Below are 23,165 nucleotides of genomic sequence, written 5' to 3'. Positions count from 1 at the left end.
AGACCTTACAGTGAAATGCTTACATACAAGCCCTTAACCAACAGTGCAGTTTGAAGAAAATAGAGTTAAGAAAATACTTACTAAATAAACTAAAGTAAAACAAATAAAGAATATAAAAAAGAACACAGTAAAATAACAATAATGAGACTTTATTCAGGGGGTACCAGTACTTTCTGGCTGCACTCTTTTACGTGGTTGTAAGTTAGCCGCAAGGGACAAGACAGGATAAGAACGTTACTGAGTCAATTTACAGGTTAGTCAAGGTTATTTGTACATGTAGGTAGGGATAAAGTGACTATGCATAGATAATAAACAGCGAGTAGCAGCAGTGTAAAAACAAAGGGGTGGGGGGGTGTCAATGTAAATAATACCCGTGGAAATTTGATTAATTGTTCAGCAGTCTTATGGCTTGGGGATAGAAGCTGTTAAGGAGCCTTTTGGACCTAGAGTTGGTGCTCCGGTACAACTAGCCGTGTGGTAGCAGAGAGAACAGTCTATGACTTGGGTAACTGGAGTCTTTGACAATTTTTCTGACACCGCCTACTATATAGGTCCTGGATGGCAGGAAGCTTGACCCTGGTGATGTACTGGGCCGTACGCGCTACCCTCTGTAGCACCTTAAGGTTGGATGCCGAGCAGTTGCCATACCAGGCCGTGATGCAACCAGTCAGGATACTCTCGATGGTGCAGCTGTAGAACTTTTTGAGAATCTGGGGACCCATGCCAAATCTTTTCAGTCTCCTGAGGGGGAAAAGCCGTTGTCATGCCCTCACGACTTTCTTGGTGTGTTTAGACCATGATAGCTTATTGGTGATGTGGACACCAAGGAATTTGAAACTCTCGACCTGCTCCACTACAGCCCCGTAAATGTGAATGCCCTCCTTTTCCTGTAGTCCACGATCATCTCCTTTGTCTTGATCACGTTGAGGAAGAGGTTGTTGTCCTGAATCCACACTGCCAGGTCTCTGACCTCCTCCCTATAGGTTGTCTCATCGTTGTCGGTGATGAGGCCTACCACCGTTATGTCGTCAGCAAACTTAATGATGGCGTTGGAGTCATACTTGGCCACGTAGTCGTGGGTGAACAGGTAGTACAGGAGGGGACTAAGCACGCACCCGTGAGGGGCCCCCGTGTTGAGGATAAGCATGGCAGATGTGTTGTTGCCTACCCTTACCACCTGGGGGCGGCCCGTCAGGAAGTCCAGGATCCAGTTGCAGAGGGAGGTGTTTAGTCCCAGGGTCCTTAACTTAGTGATAAGATTTGTGGGCACTAAGGTGTTGAACGCTGAGCTGTAGTTAATGAACAGCATTCTCACATAGGTGTTACTTTTGTCCAGGTGGGAAAGGGCAGTGTGGAGTCCGATTGAGATTGCGTCATCTGTGGAGCTAACAATGAGCTAATGATGCCCAATTTCACCTGGCATGGAAAATTATTTTTTCTTGTCAGGACACTGTTGTTCAGAGGAGCTAGCCAACAACATAGCTAGCACAATCATTTCAAACTGAAGCTGGAAAGACTGCAAACTATCTGCACTTCTTTTTGTTTGACCTTTTTTCTATTGATAGTTCTTTGTATAAATCCATTAAAATTATGCTGATTCATGTTTTCGACTGACTGAGAAAAGTTGTATATGTTTCATCCCGACTCCCGACACATTCATTACTATGAGACAGCTGGAGATCGAATTTGAATATTGAAACAATGTTGCAAATGTCGGAGAGACAGACAGCAAGGTTTATACAAATATCCACTGTTGAAAACTAAATGTTAGTCTAAAAGAAAGGTGAGATAATGTCTAGATACTTTTTATAGTGGGTGGAGATCAACTCTATAAATTGCCTGGCTGGGCTGATGAGACAGTGGATTGCGCAGGCAGATGGAACAGAGTAAATAGGCATTTTAACAGCATAGATTTAGCCAGTGATAACTTGTGGAATAGACACCGGCTGGAATGCGGTTTTTACCAATCAGCATTCAGGATTAGACACACCCGTTGTATAATATATGAATAGAAAATGTCGACAGCAATAGTTATACAGGATGAACAATGAGTAGAATACAGTATATGCTAAACAACAATCCAAACGCAACATGCAAGAATTTCAAAGATTTTACTGAGATACAGTTCTCCCGACCCCTCCTGTTTCAGCCTCCAGTATTTATGTGTCGGGGGGATAGGTTCAGTCTGTTATATCTGGAGTATTTCTCCTGTCTTATCCAGTGTACTGTGTGAATTTAAGTATGCTCCCTCTAATTCTCTCTCTCTCTCTGTCTCTCTTTCTCTCTTCTCTCGGAGGACCTGAGCCCTAGGACCATGCCTCAGGACTACCTGGCCTGATGACTACTTGCTGTCCCCAGTCCACCTGGTCATGCTGCTGCTCCAGTTTCAACTGTTCTACCTGCGGCTATGGAACCCTGACCTGTTCACAGGACGTGCTACTGTATCTTGTCCCAGACATGCTGTTTTCGACTCTCTCTCTTTCTACTGCACCTGCTGTCTAACTCTGAATGATTGGCTATGAAAAGACTACTGACATTTACTCCTGAGGTGCTGACCTGTTGCACCATCTACAACCACTGTGATTATTATTATTTGACCCTGTCAATCCCTGATCTGTTTCACCTGTCTTTGTGATTGTCTCCACCCCCCTCCAGGTGTCACCCATCTTCCCCATTATCCCCTGTGTATTTATACCTGTGTTCTCTGTTTGTCTGTTGCTAGTTCGTTTTGTTCGTCAAGCCTACCAGCATTGTTTTCCTTGCTCCTGTCTTTGCTATAGTTCCTGTTTCCTTGTTTTCCCGGTGTTGACCATTCTGCCTGCCCTGACCCTGAGCCTGCCTGCCGTCCTGTACCTTTGCCCCACCTATCTGGATTACTGACCTCTGCCTGCCCTTGACCTGCCATTTTGCCTGCCCCTGTTCGAATAATACACTTTTGTTATTTCGACACTATCTGCACCTGGGTCTTATTCTTGAATGTGATAGACCTGCTGGTCATCTATGAACGTTTGAACATCTTGGCCATGTACTGTTATAATCTCCACCCGGCACAGCCATAAGAGGTCTGGCCACCCCTCAGAGCCTGGTTCCTCTCTAGGTTTCTTCCTAGGTCCCTGCCTTTCTAGGGAGTTTTTCCTAGCCACCATATTCTACATCTGCATTGCATGCTGTTTGGGGTTTTAGGCTGGGTTTCTGTATAGCACTTTGTGACATCTGCTGATGTAAAAAGAGCTTTATAAATACATTTGATTGATTTAAGGAAATCAGTCTATATAAATACATTAGACCCTAACCTATGGATTTCACATGACTGGGAATAAAGATATGAATCTGTTGGTCACAGATACTGTACATAAAAAAAGTTGATTGTGAATCAGAACCAGTGAGTATCTGGTGTGACCACCATTTGCCTCATGCAGCGAGACACATCTCCTTCACATAGAGCTGACTAGGCTGTTGATTGTGGCCTATGGAATGTTGTCCCACTCCTTTTCAATGGCTGTGCGAAGTTGCTGAATATTGGTGGGAACTGGAACAGGCTGTCATACACGTCGATCCAGAGCATCCCAAACATGCTCAATGGGTGACATGCCTGGTGAATATGCAGGCCATGGTATAACTGGGACATTTTCAGCTTCCAGAAATGGTGTACAGATCATTGTGACATGGGGCCGTGCATTATAATGCCGAAACATGAGGTGATGGCAGCGGATGAATGGCACGACAATGGTCCTCAGGATCTCGTCACTTTCTCTGTGCATTAAAATTGCTATCAATAAAATGCAATTGTGTTCGTTGTCCGGAGCTTATGCCCATACCATAACCCCACAGACACCATGGGGCACTCTGTTCACAACGTTGACATTAGCAAACCGCTCGCCCACACAACGCCATACACGTGGTCTGCGGTTGTGAAGCTGGTTGGACGTACTGCCAAATTCTCAAAAACGACGTTGGAGGCGGCTTATGGTAGAGAAATGAACATCCAATTCTCTGGCAACAGCTCTTGTGGCCATTCCTGCAATCATCATGCCAATTGCACGCTCCCTCAAAACTTGAGACATCGGTGGCATTGTGTTGTGTGACAAAATTGCACATTTTAGAGTGACCTTTTATTGTCCCCAGCACAAGGTGTAATGATCATGCTGTTTAATCAGCTTTTTAATATGCTACATCTGTCAGGTGGATGAATTATCTTGGCAAAGGAGAAATGCTCACTAACAGAGATATAAACAAATTTGTGCAAAACATTTGAGAGATAAGCTTTTTGTGCATATGGAACATTTTTGGGATCTTTTATTTCAGCTCATGAAACATGGGGCCAACACTTTACGTGTTGCGTTTTTGTTCAGTGTACATGTGAAGTGGGTAAAACAGTATGCTATGTCTCTATGTACATAGGGCAGCAGTCTCTAATGTGTAGGGTAGAGCACCAGGTGGTAGCCGGCTAGTAATAGTGATTAAGGTTCAGGGCAAGTTACTGGTTGGAGGCCGGCTAATAGGGACTATTTAACAGTCTGATGGCCTTTAACAGTCTGATGGCCTGGAGATAGAAGCTGTCTCTCGGTTCAAGCTTTGATGCACCTGAACTTTCTCCGCCTTCTAGATGGTAGCGGGGTGAACACTCCATGGCTCGGGTGGCTGAGGTTCTTGATGATCTTCTTGGCCTTCCTGTGATACTGGTTGCTGTAAAGTAATGGAAGGCAGGAAGTGTGTCCCAGGGGATGCTTTGGGCTGAGCGCACCACCGTCTGGAGAGCCCTGCGGTTGCGGACGGTGCAATTGCAGTACCAGGCAGTCATACAGCCTGACAAGATACCGTCAATGGTGCATATGTAGAAGTTTGTGAGAGTCTTATGGGCCAAGCAACTTTTGCACTACACTGTCTGTGTGAATGGACCATTTCAGGTCATCAGTGATGTGCAAGCCGAGGAGCTTGAAGCTTTCACCCTCTCCACTGCAGCCCCGTCGATGTGGATGGGGGCGTGCTCTCTCTGCTGTTTTCTGAAGTCCATGATCAGCTCCTTCGTTTTGTTGATGTTGACAGAGAGGTTATTATCCTTGCACCCCTCCGCCAGGGCTTTCACCTTCTCCCTGTAGGCTGTCTCGTTCTTGTTGGTAATCAGGCCTACCACTGTTGTGTCATCAGCAAACTGTTATGTCGTGAGCCAAGGCCCGGTTGGCATGACTATTGGCCACTTGAAACAGACTCTGGCACTCAGTGGCCCTGAAACAGGGCTCTGTGTGTGTGTGTTGTTAGTGGCCAAGTGGCACCAGTGTGTCTTTTGCTATCCAGACTGAGCTGGGAGCAAGGCCATAGAGAGGGAAAGAGGGAGAAACGTAGAGGGAGGAGAGTTGAGAGAGCATATATAAAAGGGAGAAGACATGAGGTGAATATAAAGAGTGCAAAAGTGGAGGAAGAGGAAGAAAAGGTTGGAAATGGGGAGAAATCAGAGGACAGATAAAAGTAGGGGAATAGTAAAGAGGGTTGATGGACAGGAGAGAAGAGGCATAACCAGAAAACCATCACAGTGTGTTGTAGGTGACTAACTGAGGTTAAAGCCAAGAGCTCATGGGTCGTTCCACCAATTTGGAGCCCTTAGAGAAGTGTAACTTTTGATTTCACCTAATTTTAACATTCTGTCATAAAGAGCATATGTTCTACTGCATAAAAAAATATGTTTTGGCCTTAGCAAGTCTTCATTCATATAAAAATATGATTTATTGAATTCTCCATGTGGCCCTTTATTTAATATAACAGGCTTTTAAAATTCAATATTGGTGCACAATTGACCCTTCGCTAAGCCCCGCCCCCCTTGGTTACTGTTGCAACCTCAGATAACATTTTCCCGGGAAGCCCAATTCCCCATTCAACCACTGGCGAAATCCCCTCACAATGATCTCCAACTGTGTTTCCAATACACAATTAAATTAAACACAGTATAACCTCTTGCTAATCAGGAAACTCTGGGGTATGTTGTTGTGGACTGTCATTACAATTGCTTCACAGGAACCTAGTAAAATGATGTTTGTAGTGTAGCTAGCCACGGAATGGCTTTGAATTCATGATCACCTTGCAGTCAAAGCCAGCTAACTAGTGCTCTCAAATTGTATCCTGATGTCATAAGCAGATGGGAGTTGTATTCATAACATTGTTAAGTTTGCTAGCTAACATACATTTTGAGAAAATACGTTTTATTAAGTGGCTAGCTGACCAGCTGAGGTAGCAAACAATGTAACAAAAGTAATTATAATTTCAGATAAGAAAAATACTCTGCAACAGGCTCTGCATTTCAGGAATCACAGTAGCAAGTACTCCTGGTGCAGTGTTAAATTATTTAGCCTTTTAAAAACTCTGTTTTTGCCAATGCCCTCACTTACTTTCATGCGATTTAAATACGAGCTTGTCCGAGTTGTCGGAATTGACAACAGTTGCTATCCATTGGAGAGCTGCAATTGGTTGTCCAAAATTCTCTGGCGGTGCTGAGCAAAGACTCAATTTCTACTTAAAATATCCAAGGGATGCAAAATGCACTCTTTTCATGGAACGTCCCTCATAGTATAGTCCTGCATCGGGTCGGATACCCACGGTTCCCCAGCGAGTGACCCGCAAAAAATGCAGCTGGCGGTGGAATGAAAACATTATTTCGTGATTCAGAACAAATATATTCGCATAGATTCTACAAATATCTGGAACCATATTGCAGGGATGTGACACCATTCTTCCACAAGAAATTCCATCATTTGGTGTTTTGTTGATACTGCTGTCTCAGGTGCTACTCCAGAATCTCCCATAAGTGTTCAATTACGTTGAGATCTGGTGACTAAGATGGCCGTGGCAGATGGCTTACATTGTTATCATGCTGATCAAACCATTCAGCAACGACTTGTGCCCTGTGGATGGGGCATTGTCATTAATTGCTTAATTAACTCAGGAACCACAGCGGTATGGCAGCATCTGCTTTCAGTACACGTTGTATCCCTCATTTTCCATTATTTTGGCAGTTATCGGTAGTAGCCTAGGCTAAAGCAGTGAACTGTCCATTATTTGTGTTTTGCTGAAACATTCCTAATTTGCCCACATGCACCGTTTATGTTCCCTCCCCCCACACATGACTACATTGCCAAGTTAACTTTTCCTGGCTAGCCTAGCTCACGTGAAAATGGCTAACGTCACCGACAAAATAATGGTGGAATAACACCATCGTGGAAACAGGAGGTGTGCGAGCGAAATCTCAGGTTTGGAAGGAGTCGTTGTAGACAAGGAGGTCAACAACCCGGTAGATGGATACAAAGCCTGAAAACAATTGTCTGTTAATTACTATATTAATTCAGGCTTTTGTTCATTTCAACCATACGCAGGCTATATAGAGTTTAAACCTAGTCGGCTGTTAAACGTTTGATTAGGCTATAGCCTATAAATATAGGCTATTTTTGCAGCCTATAGCCTATTCGATTCTGGAAATTGTTTATTTCTGAGTAACAATTAAGTACCTTACTGTAATAGATTTCCATTAAAATGGCAAAAAATAGCTTTTTAGCAAAAATAAACAATTTTGCTTCCTTCTCAAGAAAGAATTTAGCTAAGACTGGGAGTGAGGCGTCAGTCATACAAAAGTTATACTTAAATCCAAACGGGTTCTCTAGCAAATTAGTAAGAATGTTTCATCCCATGTTCAAGAATTCCCTTTTTCCATTTATACAGATTACAACCTCTCACTTTCGGTTATTTGAAAACAGAATAATCTCCAAAATATCATTATTTTAAAAACAAGCCATAGAAAGGTGGTTGCAATTTCAGTTTAATCCACCATAAAAAAAATTAAAAAAAATACAACAAATATTGTGGTTAAAACTCAAACATACTATTAGACAGCTGTGACATAATATATTGCAAAATAGTTGGGAAGAGATTTTCCATGTACCAATTCCATGGCACATGGTTTATGAACTGATACGCAAAACGACGCCAGATTCAAAACTTCATTTTTTTTTATTTAAATTATTATACAAAATTCTTGCAACCAATAGAATGTTATATGTATGGGGGATACAATTTTCAAGCGAGAGAATGCCAAGAGTGTGCAAAGCTTTCACTTCTTTGGTTACTACATGATTCCATATGTGTTATTTCATTGTTTTGATGTCTTCACTATTATTCTACAATGTAGAAAATAGTAAAAATAAAGAAAAACTCTTGAATGGGTAGGTGTCCAAACTTTTGACTGGTACTGTATATAACTATATATATATTTACAAAAAAATATATATGGGGGATTGAAAATGATGCAGACAATTACATTGATTGGAGCTACAATCTATCTGCAATATTAAAGCTGATCTACCCCATGAATAAAAAAAAAAGACTGAGTGAGTGGGGAGCAGAAAACAGAAAACTAGCTGTTATTGGGGGTAGATCGGTTGGACCTGTCAGCTACAGTACTACAGCACCGCTGGACAACAACAGCTACAGTACTACAGCACCACTGGACAACAACAGCTACAGTACTACAGCACCACTGGACAACAACAGCTACAGTACTACAGCACCACTGGACAACAACAGCTACAGTACTACAGCACCGCTGGACAACAACAGCTACAGTACTACAGCACCGCTGGACAACAGCTACAGTACTACAGCACCGCTGGACAACAACAGCTACAGTACTACAGCACCGCTGGACAACAGCTACAGTACTACAGCACCACTGGACAACAACAGCTACAGTACTACAGCACCACTGGACAACAGCTACAGTACTACAGCACCACTGGACAACAACAGCTACAGTACTACAGCACCACTGGACAGCAACAGCTACAGTACTACAGCACCGCTGGACAACAACAGCTACAGTACTACAGCACCGCTGGACAACAGCTACAGTACTACAGCACCACTGGACAACAGCTACAGTACTACAGCACCACTGGACAACAACAGCTACAGTACTACAGCACCGCTGGACAACAACAGCTACAGTACTACAGCACCACTGGACAACAACAGCTACAGTACTACAGCACCGCTGGACAACAACAGCTACAGTACTACAGCACCGCTGGACAACAGCTACAGTACTACAGCACCACTGGACAACAACAGCTACAGTACTACAGCACCACTGGACAACAACAGCTACAGTACTACAGCACCACTGGACAACAACAGCTACAGTACTACAGCACCACTGGACAACAACAGCTACAGTACTACAGTACTACAGCACCACTGGACAACAACAGCTACAGTACTACAGCACCGCTGGACAACAGCTACAGTACTACAGCACCACTGGACAACAACAGCTACAGTACTACAGCACCGCTGGACAACAACAGCTACAGTACTACAGCACCACTGGACAACAACAGCTACAGTACTACAGCACCACTGGACAACAACAGCTACAGACCTACAGCACCACTGGACAACAACAGCTACAGTACTACAGCACCGCTGGACAACAACAGCTACAGTACTACAGCACCACTGGACAACAACAGCTACAGTACTACAGCACCACTGGACAACAACAGCTACAGTACTACAGCACCACTGGACAACAACAGCTACAGTACTACAGCACCACTGGACAACAACAGCTACAGTACTACAGCACCGCTGGACAACAACAGCTACAGTACTACAGCACCACTGGACAACAACAGCTACAGTACTACAGCACCACTGGACAACAACAGCTACAGTACTACAGCACCACTGGACAACAACAGCTACAGTACTACAGCACCGCTGGACAACAACAGCTACAGTACTACAGCACCGCTGGACAACAGCTACAGTACTACAGCACCACTGGACAACAACAGCTACAGTACTACAGCACCACTGGACAACAACAGCTACAGTACTACAGCACCACTGGACAACAACAGCTACAGTACTACAGCACCACTGGACAACAACAGCTACAGTACTACAGTACTACAGCACCACTGGACAACAACAGCTACAGTACTACAGCACCGCTGGACAACAGCTACAGTACTACAGCACCACTGGACAACAACAGCTACAGTACTACAGCACCACTGGACAACAACAGCTACAGTACTACAGCACCACTGGACAACAACAGCTACAGTACTACAGTACTACAGCACCACTGGACAACAACAGCTACAGTACTACAGCACCGCTGGACAACAGCTACAGTACTACAGCACCACTGGACAACAACAGCTACAGTACTACAGCACCGCTGGACAACAACAGCTACAGTACTACAGCACCACTGGACAACAACAGCTACAGTACTACAGCACCGCTGGACAACAACAGCTACAGTACTACAGCACCACTGGACAACAACAGCTACAGTACTACAGCACCACTGGACAACAACAGCTACAGACCTACAGCACCACTGGACAACAACAGCTACAGTACTACAGCACCGCTGGACAACAACAGCTACAGTACTACAGCACCACTGGACAACAACAGCTACAGTACTACAGCACCACTGGACAACAACAGCTACAGTACTACAGCACCACTGGACAACAACAGCTACAGTACTACAGCACCACTGGACAACAACAGCTACAGTACTACAGCACCGCTGGACAACAACAGCTACAGTACTACAGCACCACTGGACAACAACAGCTACAGTACTACAGCACCACTGGACAACAACAGCTACAGTACTACAGCACCACTGGACAACAACAGCTACAGTACTACAGCACCGCTGGACAACAACAGCTACAGTACTACAGCACCACTGGACAACAACAGCTACAGTACTACAGCACCGCTGGACAACAACAGCTACAGTACTACAGCACCACTGGACAACAACAGCTACAGTACTACAGCACCGCTGGACAACAACAGCTACAGTACTACAGCACCGCTGGACAACAACAGCTACAGTACTACAGCACCACTGGACAACAACAGCTACAGTACTACAGCACCGCTGGACAACAACAGCTACAGTACTACAGCACCACTGGACAACAACAGCTACAGTACTACAGCACCGCTGGACAACAACAGCTACAGTACTACAGCACCACTGGACAACAACAGCTACAGTACTACAGCACCACTGGACAACAACAGCTACAGTACTACAGCACCGCTGGACAACAACAGCTACAGTACTACAGCACCACTGGACAACAACAGCTACAGTACTACAGCACCGCTGGACAACAACAGCTACAGTACTACAGCACCACTGGACAACAACAGCTACAGTACTACAGCACCGCTGGACAACAACAGCTACAGTACTACAGCACCACTGGCTTCATGCTGGCTTATAATCACCTCTACAGGTACACAGCAGTGGGCGACACAGAGGACAGATGTCACAAAACAGGGTATCTGTCACCTCATGGAACAATAACAGATGTGCTATTCAGTTTTTTAAACTGGGCCTCAAAACATTTTACTTAGTAAAGGGGGGTAAGTCAACTAATCTTCAGTTTGTAGTCCTGCATTAACTGATCATAGTTCCCATCATATTCTATGGGAAGAGTTTCTTGTAGGGAACTCAACAGAGTCACTCCACCTCTGAGAGTCAGTGTGTTCTCCAGTCATTCCACTGCAACAATAGACTCTGTGAGCTGGATGGCTATTGTTCCAAAATCCACAAAACATTTTCTGTGGCAGACATGGACAGGCCTAATGAAACACTAATACAGTAATCATGCGCAGGGGATGGACAAAGAGGGGGAGAGAGAGAACGAAAGACAAATACAAATAAAGGGGTGGTGAGAGAGGAGAGAATGAAAAGGAGCATGAGGGAGGGATACAAAAGCAGAGGAATAATCCTCATCAAAACACAAACTATCGTTGAAAGGTGATGCATCTGAGTGTGGTGTGGATACATGTCTGTATGCATTTCTTTGTCGGTATAGTATGTAATTGTAGTAGTGAGTGATTGTGTGTGTTTCAAATTTCAAGTTGTACTGTCAAGTGCACAACTGCAGTGAAATGCCTTTCTTGCAAGCTCTTTCCCAACAATGCAGCAATCAATATCAGTTTACTATTAAAAAAGTCAAGTAGAAGAAAAAAACACAAGAAAAAGAAATAAGAACACAAGAAAGCAAGTAAGCTACAGTACAGCATATACAGGGTCAGTAGCTATATACAGGGTCAGTAGCTATATACAGGGTCAGTTCCAGGGTCAGTAGCTATATACAGGGTCAGTTCCAGGGTCAGTAGCTATATACAGGGTCAATTCCAGGGTCAGTAGTTATATACAGGGTCAATTCCAGGGTCAGTAGCTATATACAGGGTCAATTCCAGGGTCAGTAGTTATATACAGGGTCAATTCCAGGGTCAGTAGCTATATACAGGGTCAATTCCAGGGTCAGTAGCTATATACAGGGTCAGTTCCAGGGTCAGTAGCTATATACAGGGTCAATTCCAGGGTCAGTTCCAGGGTCAGTAGCTATATACAGGGTCAGTTCCAGTGTCAGTAGCTATATACAGGGTCAGTTCCAGGGTCAGTAGCTATATACAGGGTCAGTTCCAGGGTCAGTAGCTATATACAGGGTCAGTTCCAGGGTCAGTAGCTATATACAGGGTCAGTTCCAGGGTCAGTAACTATATACAGGGTCAGTTCCAGGGTCAGTAGCTATATACAGGGTCAGTTCCAGGGTCAGTAGCTATATACAGGGTCAGTTCCAGGGTCAGTAGCTATATACAGGGTCAATTCCAGGGTCAGTAGCTATATACAGGGTCAGTTCCAGGGTCAGTAACTATATACAGGGTCAGTTCCAGGGTCAGTAGCTATATATAGGGTCAGTTCCAGGGTCAGTAGCTATATACAGGGTCAGTTCCAGGGTCAGTAACTATATACAGGGTCAGTTCCAGGGTCAGTAACTATATACAGGGTCAGTTCCAGGGTCAGTAGCTATATATAGGGTCAGTTCCAGGGTCAGTAACTATATACAGGGTCAGTTCCAGTGTTAGTAGCTATATATATATATGAATGTGTGTGTGTTGGAGTGTCAGTGTGCATAGAGCGAGTGAGTGTGAATAGTCAGTGCAAAAAATAACATTGAAAGGTCAATTCAGATAGTCCGTGTTGCCATTTAGTTAACTTTTTAGCAGTCTTTTGACTTGGGGATAGAAGCTTTTCAGGAGCCTGTTGGTGTCAGACTTGTTGCTCCGGTATCGCTTGCCGAGTGGAAGCAGAGAGAACAGTCTATGGCTTGGGTGGCTGGTGTCTTAAACAATTTTCTGGGCGTTCCTTTCACATCCCCTGATATAGAGGTCCTGGATGATGGGGAGCTCGGCCCCAGTGATGTACTGGGCTGACCGCACCATCCTCTGTAGCGCCATGCGATCGAGACCAAGCGGTGATGCAGCCAGTCAAGATGCTCTCAATGGTGTAGCTGTAGAACTGTTTGAGGATTTGAGGGCCCATGCCAAATATCTTGATGGGGAAGAGCCACTGTCGCACCTTCTTCACAACTGTTAATGTATGTTTGGACAATTTTAAGTCCTTAGAGATTTGGACACCGAGGAACTTAGTGTGTGTGCAAGCGTGCATGAGTGTGTGTGCTGTACAAAGTGTGTGTCAGTGTCCCGTCTGAGGTTGCCTACGGTTGAGTCAGTCACGATGCCTGGTCCAGAAATAGCATCAGTGGCAATGCAGAGCTATTTATACTCCACACACACTCTGCCCTGCCTTCAAGCTCCACTGTATCCCAACTGTGTGTGTGTGAGACGACCGACTGAGCTCATTTTAATTTCAGCCTAGCTATTTCCTCTCCCTCCACACACTAAACTTGATTCTCTCTCTCTCTCTCTCTCTCTCTCTCTCTCTCTCTCTCTCTCTCGCTCTCGCTCTCGCTCTCTCTCTCTCTCTCTCTCTCTCTCTCTCTCTCTCTCTCTCTCTCTCTCTCTCTCTCTCTCTCTCTCTCTCTCTCTCTCTCATATGCTCCCAAAAGACAAGTTGTCCAGCTTTTTTTTTCTTCTCTTAACATCTCTCTCACTCACACACAAACAAACACACACAGGAGAGAAAGGTGACAGAGACAGACTGAGTGAGTGGGGTTGTTAAGAAAAACTCTCCTCTCTCCTTCAGAAACACACAACAAAGGAACCAGCTGAGACACTGGGAGATGGCCATCTGCCGATATGCATTCACACAGAGAGAAAGCCAGCAGCATACCACCCTGCATCCCACTGCTGGCTTGTTTCTGAAGCAAAGCAGGGTTGGTCCTGGTCAGTCCCTGGATTGGAGACCAGATGCTGCTGGAAGAGGTGTTGGAGGGCCAATAGGAGGCACTCTTTCCTCTGGTCTAAAGAAATATCCCAATGCCCCAGGGCAGTGATTGGGGACATTGCTGTCTTTAATATGTGCCATTATACAGGTGTCCTGACTCTCTGTGGTCACTAAAGATCCCATGGCACTTATCGTAAGAGTAGGGATGTTAACCCCAGTGTTCCGGCCATCATGGTCACCTAATCATCCTCAGCTTCCAATTGTCTCATTCTTCCCCCTTCCTCTCCACTGTAACTATTCCCCAGGTTGTTGCTGTAAATGAGAATGTGTTCTCAGTCAACTTACCTGGTAAAATGAGGGTGTGTGTGCTGTAAGAATACTAAGAGCAAATTAGATGTATATACAGTAATTTATCATTACAAACAGAAAATATTACAGATGTGTGGAGCTGCTGTGGGTGTCATATGACACCCAGGCATATGATTTTGTGTGTATGTACAGGGAGCATTCCAATAACCAAAGTGCAGTTGTTAATAGATTTGGAGCCCTGCATGCTTTACTAAACCTCTTTTCAATATGCTTTAATAGAGAGAGAGCACGCACACACACACACACACACACACACACACACACACACACACACACACACACACACACACACACACACACACACACACACACACACACACACACACACACACACACACACACACACACACACACACACACACACACACACTTGGGATGCAAGTCTCAAGGATATTCAACTATATATCCCAGAATGCAGTGAACATAATTTGTTCATTAATTGCCAGATAAAGCAGGGTATATGACACTAATAGCTCTCATCTTACCACAAGTATAGGGGAAGAGAGGAGAGGAGGAATAGAAAGAGATAGATTAGAGGTGAGGAGAGGAGAGTGAAGGGGGAATGAAGAAGGAATGGAGGAGCGGAGTGGACCCCAGAGGCACAGACGAGTGTAGATGAAGGAGGGAGTGAATAAGTGAATGGAGGGAAGGATAGTCACGCTTCCCTGAGACTGGGGCCCTGTTTGTTTGTGTGTGTGTGTGTGTGTGTGGTGTGTGCTCTCAGGGCTCCTTCAGCTCAGAGAGGGCTGGGGAGTGGCGCAGTCCCTACCTCATCTGTATTCAACACAAACCCACAGTAAGGGAGGGAAAGAGAGAGTGAGTGATAAGACGATTCAGTCGAGGAAGAGAGAGAGTGTATGAAAAAGGGAGCTTTATATATATTAATGACAGCGAAGTCAGGTATAGAATGAGAGCAGGTGGAGCAGAAGAAGGGACCGGCAGGTAGCCTAGTGGGTAAGAGTGTTGGGCCAGTAAACAAAAGGCCACTGGTTCAAATCCTGAGCAAACTAGGTGAAAAATATGTCAATGAACCCTTAAGCAAGACACTTAACCTTTATTGCTCCTGTAAGTCCCTCTGGACAAGAGCGTCTGTTTAATGACTAAGGTGTGAGAGTAGTGGGGGTGGAAAACTCCAACTATGACTCAGAGGGATCCCAACCTTGAAGGGATAAGCAAAACTCTTTGGGTTTCATTCTCTCCCTCTATTTAATGTATTCTCTTTCTTCTTCTCCTTCTCCCCATTTCTATAGGCCCCCAGGTGAAGACAAAAATAGACCAGGCAGGCTACCTAATACCTCCTACCTTTCCTGTCTATCGTTCACCTTAATACACTCACAAGCTCATTCGATGTGGGTGTACCTTCTTGCTGCACAGCCTGGCTGTGGAAAAAAAACAGGCAAAAAGAATGAACCCCTTCATATTATCAGGTTTAAAAGACCAGGGTTTGATAGAGATTGAGTGTTGAGTGATTACATATTGACCGTTAATATCGCTGACAGAATGTTTGTTGATCAGTCATAGATCTGTGTGTGTGTGTGAGTGCATGTGTGTGTGCATGTGTGGTTGTTAGTAGGTGTTGATTAATGGTGTTTACTCTGTGATACAGGACCTTAATGAGCAAGACTGTTGCCCACAGTAAACACACATACTGAAATTGACTGTCAATATTAGTGATGGGGCAAAAATCGATACAGTTACATATCAGGATTTTATTTTTGACCGCATATCGCAATATTATTTTTGCGCTAGTCAGCTCTACCTGCACCACATCTCCAGTATTTTTAAATAGTGAGCCAATTAGCTTTCTTTGCTTTTATTACCATGACTGATTAAAACTAGTTCTCATGGCTTCATCTTGTCCCTCTGCAGCAGACATATGGTGATTAATATGTTTGGAGCATCGAATCGTAGTACATGTAGAATTGTGAGAATCGCAACACATCGTATCAGCACGTGTGACGTGTGTGTGTGCATCTCAAACACACATTCACACACTCAGTGATACACAGTGTCACAGTAACAGTGGCAGGGCAGGGCTGACACAGGGCAAGACCATATGGAGACACTACAGGATCTCACAGTCCCACTGTGTCCATCCGGCGGGTAGGAGCGTTGGGCCAGTAACCGAAAGGTTGCTGGATCGAAACCCTGAGCTGACAAGGTAAAAATCTGTTGTTCTGCCCCTGATCAAGGCAGTTAACCCACTGTTCCCTGGGCGCCGATGCCGTAGGTGTCGATTAAGGCAGCCCCCCGCACCTCTCGGATTCAGAGGGGTTGGGTTAAATGCAGAAGACACATTTCAGTTGAAGGCATTCAGTTGTACAACTGCCTAGGTATCCCCTTTCCTTGATACGGCTCACTATCTGGGCATGAATACACACACATGCAGGCACTGAGGCTTAAATTAGGTAGAGTACACCCTCTGAAAAAACTAGGTAGAATACACCCTCTGAAAAAACTAGGTAGAGTACACCCTCTGAAAAAACTAGGTAGAGTACACCCTCTGAAAAAACTAGGTAGAGTACACCCTCTGAAAAAACTAGGTAGAGTACACCCTCTGAAAAAACTAGGTAGAGTACACCCTCTGAAAAAACTAGGTAGAGTACACCCTCTGAAAAAACTAGGTAGAGTACACCCTCTGAAAAAACACATGGTGGAACACTTCACTTGTGAAATGCATGGATCCACACACACACACACACACACACAAACTGTACAACACACACACACACACACACAATCTGTGCCTAATGGTTATGGCGCAATCCTGTATGTCAGGAAGCTTTCACTCCAGTTCCTGATCTGTATTCATAATCATTATTGACTGCTGGTTCTGCTGTGTTTGTTAGTGTGTGTGTGTGTGTGTGTGTGTGTGTGTGTGTGTGTGTGTGTGTGTGTGTGTGTGTGTGTGTGTGTGTGTGTGTGATAGAGGGACAGATGGTGTGGTCTGCAGGGTGCAGGTGTGGGCGTGGCCGGGTTTTTGCTACCTGCTGCGTCTCTGATTGGACAGCTGTGACACTCTCGTCCTTCCCCCAGGCCACTGACCCAACTGATATCAACACACACACACATGAATCTTAATAAACTTTATCCCCTCAGGTCACTATGACCACTCTACCCTGTCACTTTGTAATTTCTCTAGAGGCGCACACACACACACACACACACACACACACACACACACACACACACACACACACACACACACACACACACACACACACACACACACACACACACACACACACACACACACACACACACACACACACACACACACTGTGCCAACATGATAGAGAAGCCCTGAGCCATAAAGGGTCCTGGTTTACCAAGCATTAGCACCAGTGGAAGGTTTGAGCCTGGAATTGTATATCTGCAGTAATGGTTAAATCACACTGCATTCCCCTTCAGATCATTAGTAACGCCTTTTTTTTATCCGTGTGTGTGTGTCTACCGGCTTGTGTGTATGTGTGTGTGTGTCTACCGGGTTGTGTGTGTGTCTACCGGCTTGTGTGTGTGCTCCAGGTATCCTCTACAGGCCATAGCAATGTTAATATTCCACACACACTGGGCGCGGCCTGAGACCATTAATCATGTTTGTGAATGTCTAATCTCAACGTTATTTGTGCCGGTTAGATTTTCACGGCTGTCTGGAAGATTTACAATGGCATGCAGACGAGAGGTGTGTGTGCTTGTGTGTGTGTTGAGACATAATAGCCTGTAATGGAATGGGGTATGTTGGTGTGTGTTTGTACTTTATGTGTGTTAAGATGGTACAATATGTGAGGTGAGTGTAGGGCTGTTACGGTGACCATATTACCGGCAGTCACGAGTCATGATCACAGTCAAATTCCACGTGACCGTGGAGTCATGGTAATTAGGCTTCTCCAAAATTGTGCTCTGATGCCACTGATGGTCATTAGTAGCCTACCAAACTTGTTAACGGCCAATGGCTTCGATAATGGCCTGGTACTCAGCACTCTAATCAATCTGCCATTAACGCGAATGCAATCAAAAAATCTAATCAAACACTACTTGAGAGCCCATAAACCCATGTTGCACAATATTTCTATAGGCTATGCAGTTGCGTGAGAAAACAGATGGCCTCTATTAAAAAGAGGAGGATCCCATCAGCTTTCTATAGGCTAACTCTACTATACATATTTCTAAACGTTCCTAATTTTAAGCACATTGCTTCGCTTTACAACCGGAGTAGCCTACCTGGCTGGCCTGAAAATGAACCGCTCGAAAAGTGTCCTCCATTCGCTATTTAAGTGCATACGGGTTACATGCATTTTTCCCCCTGCCTCTGTTCCGACAGGAGCATGATAATGTCCCATTTTATATCCAAACTGATTTCACACATATTATTTAGTATATGTAAAGACAAGATTAAATTGAGAAAAGTCTGATGGGTAAGAATATTATCAAGCGCTTGTCAAACTGTGAATGAGAGACTGACGAAGTGTGTGCAGCCTGCACAAGAAACAGCAGAGCTCATGCCTTTCATGACACTTTTTTCAAATCATCATTAGAGTTGAATCATGCAGCTTTAGAATGTATTAAAAAAAAATTAGATAACCTAATGTTTGTATCACAACTAAAGTTACATAAATAACTCTAAATGAAGCATATAGGAGGGCCTGTTTCTTTGTTAACCGCTCACCACAGAATAGCTGCATGTGCAGCGCCCTCGAAAATCGTTTGGGGAAATATCCATTCTATTTTATTCAGTTATGTTCAATTGTATTCTTCTTACTATTGTATTATTCTTACTATTGTATTCTTCTTACTATTTATTGTGATGGTGTAGGCTATATTAAATGGATTTATTAGACTTTAAAATGTAGATGTTCCAAAGGTCTGCATCAGTGGCTTGTAGGCTATGTGTGGAAGCTAAGAGATATTAAACGTGTTTATGTTAATTAAAGGTCAGTTACCGTGAAACTGGCAGTTATTTGCATGACAATCCCCAGCTGACAAAATGTCATGACCGCCAGAGCCCTAGGTGAGTGCATGTGTTTGTGTGTGTGTGTGTGTGCACGTGAATGAGTGTGTGCTCTAAGGGCTTGACCACGTTTCAGGAGAAGTGTTTCTGTCCGTTTCCATAGTGACAGCAAGTGGCCTATCGAGAGGTGTTCATCCTGGTGATACTATCTGAGTACATCAGAGAGAGAGAGAGGTGGAGGGAATGGAAGGCCCCTGGGGTATTGTCAACACTAACATATCCAATGGATCGAGACACACACACACAATGGACCCCCCCCCCCCCCCCCCCCCCACACACACACACACACACACTGTGGTGGAGGTACACACACATATAGGAAGGCTACAATAGACTCTCTGTGCATCAGTGGGCTATTGTCACTATCCTTCTGTAGACTAAATTATGGAGAGGAATGGAATTTACCTAGCTATTCTTCATCAGATTGGGAGTCAGCTACACAGCATTATGAGTAGAGAGAAGATACAATACATATAAAAGACTAACAACGGGTGAAAGACAATAAAACCAAGACAGACAATGAAAGCTAGAAAATGTGACATCGCGGACTATGCAAAAACTTCACTGAAGGATGTACAAACTTCACTGAAGGATGTACAAAGCTGTTCATATACTTAAACATTACAGTAGAACTACAACAGGTCACACACCAACTACAACACAGTGCTAACCATGACTGTCCTCTACCACTACGCCTAAACATTAAGGACCGGTTTTCAGGACACAGATGAAGCCTAGTTGTGGAATAAGCTTAATCTGTGACTGGGAAACCGTCTCTAAGGGTTTCTATTGTACAGTAGATATCCCAGGGGTTGTAGAGTTATACAGCTGTGTTTACCTTCTGATCCCTGAAAAACACTGTTCTCTACAGTACAGAGAGGAAGACAAGACCACAATAATGCATACAATCTGTTTTATTACAGCCCTGGTCTAAAGACTACATAAAATACCACCTCAACTGAACCTATACACCAAACACCTGACTGGGTTAGCCTAGCCACAATACTAATCCACAGGGTGCAGGCTAGCTAGCTACAGTATGCTAACAATCACACAGTAGGCTATGAGAGGAGAGTTAGAATGCAGGCCTGCTGGTTTCACCCCCTCTCAGTTCCTCATACAGGTGTTCCTCTGTTGTCACAGGATAAAGGGATGGAAAAGTGACAAGAGAAGAATATGGGTATAACACAAGGGAGAAGAGATGTGACTGAGTTAATGGAGATTCAACAACAAAGTATGTCAGGGACACCATCCTACAAAACCAGGCTCTTACAGATAAAGCTTGTTGAAGTAGGGCGTTGATGTTGAAAGTGTATAGTACTCTTACTACCTTCTCATTGTAAAAGGTAGAAAGCAACCTTAGGGGGGGGGGGGGATTCTCCTTTCATGGCATACCGTCACATCTAAACTGGCCATGTGCTCTGGCTTCTGTCAAAGTTTTTCTCCCCAAGAATATGGCACGGTAGAGAAGCTTAATCTCTTGCTCTTTTCTCCTTCCTCTCCTCACCTCCTCTCGTCCCCCAGTGTAAATGAGGCCTGTAACTATTAGCAACTCATCCATTCATGAATGCAGATGAGATGGAATGTATTATGTATCAAAGTGGAGATCATCCATCCACAGAGACGGCCTCTCCCAGTCCCAACCCCCCTCTATGCACTGTGAGGCGGACTGGTCACTGCAGGCTAGCAACAACAAGACCAGCTGGGAACTAGCAAAACTGAAGAGTGGAAAAAATATTTTTGCCTTCTAATTGGCATTCGATACAGCTTATACCCATGAACTACAGTGGACAGGGAAGTGGAAAGTACAGTTAGTCATGTTGGTCAGTATTATACAACACTGCCAGATGACTCGGTTGGCTTGAGTGTGGTGCTGGCAACTCCACCGCTGTAGGTTCAGTTCTAGCATGAGCCACAGGACTGTAATCATAAGTGAGAGCATATGCCACGTATATCGTCATCTTTCTCATTCAAACCTGCAGTATTCACCATAGTGTCCACTGGCATGAAAGTTTCACATAGCCTTGCCACGGTAGGACTGGTGTTCCATTGACATGGACACCATAGTGGCCATTTCTCAAAACAGTACCGTCATGGAACACTATGTTTTAGACACAATATACACTATTATTTCTGACGTTTGTGGTTATGTGAATAACCTTGAACAATGCATGGTAAAAGAGGAAAAATGCATAACATTGTGTGTGTGTGTGTGTGTGTGTGTGTGTGTGTGTGTGTGTGTGTGTGTGTGTGTGTGTGTGTGTGTGTGTGTTCTTTCCTCTGAAATGGAAAGTTCTGTGGGTGATAACATCTGTGTCAACGTTATACATATCAGTTCTCATATCAGACTGGGTCACTGAGTTCCTCTATTCATAGTCATGACTCACGACGCAGTTGTTTGGCACAACATCTGCTTAGGTATCATAAACAACAACAATTTTCATCACACACACACACACACACACACACACACACACACACACACACACACACACACACACACACACACACACACACACACACACACACACACACACACACACACACACACACAGTCTAAGGGTGGGAGTGTATTAGACCATATAGCAAAGGGGTAAGTGTGGTATCTGTGCCTGTCGGGGAGAGGTGTATGTGTCTAAGAGCCTGTAGGAGAGTAAAAGCAGTGACAAACATTTCATCCTGTAGGCATGCGTAGAAGAGGGAAGATAAACTACGTCGCACACAGGAAGAAGAATCACTCTGAAGAGGAAGTACGAAGTGAGTTACGCTCTTGCCCAAACTTTATTGAACCCCTAACCCCTATGCACTTGTTGAGATCTGTCAGGCTTTGAGATGTGTAAGTGTAAAAGGACATTGCACTGCTTGCTTAGCATGTACCGCTTCCTCCTGAATCATCTCACACCAAGGCTCAAACCCAGGACCTCTGCCTCGCAAACACACGTGACTGCCCTCCTGAAACATTATACCCAGTCGCTAGCTATTCGGCAGCGCAGACACTTCAGGCTGAGGAGTGAGTTTCACAGATCTTCATCTGCTACATAAGCAATATGGTGACACATTCAGTGGGGCTGTTACCATATTACCTCCACCTATATCAAATCCTATCAAATGTGCATAAGGGGTAGGCGTACATTTGGGATTGGGCAATAGAGGACCATGCACTTACATAGGCAGCAACTCATGTAGAATACACACACTCCCTCCTCAACCAACAACCAAGCACTAGAGTTGTCTGGGGAAGGAGAGGGGTGGGTTTGAATATAGAGGTGATTGGGAGAGAGAGAGACGGGCTGACAGTCATGTTGAAGAATGTTGTAGCGTTTTACCTTCTAGGTCATTAGAGTCGTAGTCTGGAGTGAGGCATGGATGGAGAACAGAAGACACACACATGACACCGTAACCACAGCACCATTAGGATTATGAGTCAGAATATATAGACATCCTGTAGGGCTGAATCATAGCTTGAGATATGCACACGTAACACATAACTCAAAATCATTACGGTATTTATGCGTAGACATCACACGTTAGTTAGGATTCAACCCATGACAATGCTGGTGAAGT

At 44.5% G+C, this 23,165-nt stretch overlaps 1 protein-coding gene across 1 annotated transcript in view; it reads right to left on the bottom strand.

Moving 5' to 3' along the window:
* The window catches only part of LOC120053257 (SH3 and multiple ankyrin repeat domains protein 3-like), a 275,026-nt gene that overhangs the window by 53,936 nt on the left and 197,925 nt on the right, over positions 1-23,165 (bottom strand). The gene's annotated exons all lie outside the window — the stretch shown is intronic.

Source organism: Salvelinus namaycush, chromosome 9 (assembly GCF_016432855.1).
Source record: "Salvelinus namaycush isolate Seneca chromosome 9, SaNama_1.0, whole genome shotgun sequence".
In the NCBI taxonomy this organism is placed as follows: Eukaryota; Metazoa; Chordata; class Actinopteri; order Salmoniformes; family Salmonidae; genus Salvelinus; species Salvelinus namaycush.
The sequence above is the reverse complement of the archived record's forward strand: the minus strand, read 5'-3'. Positions and strand labels throughout refer to the sequence as shown.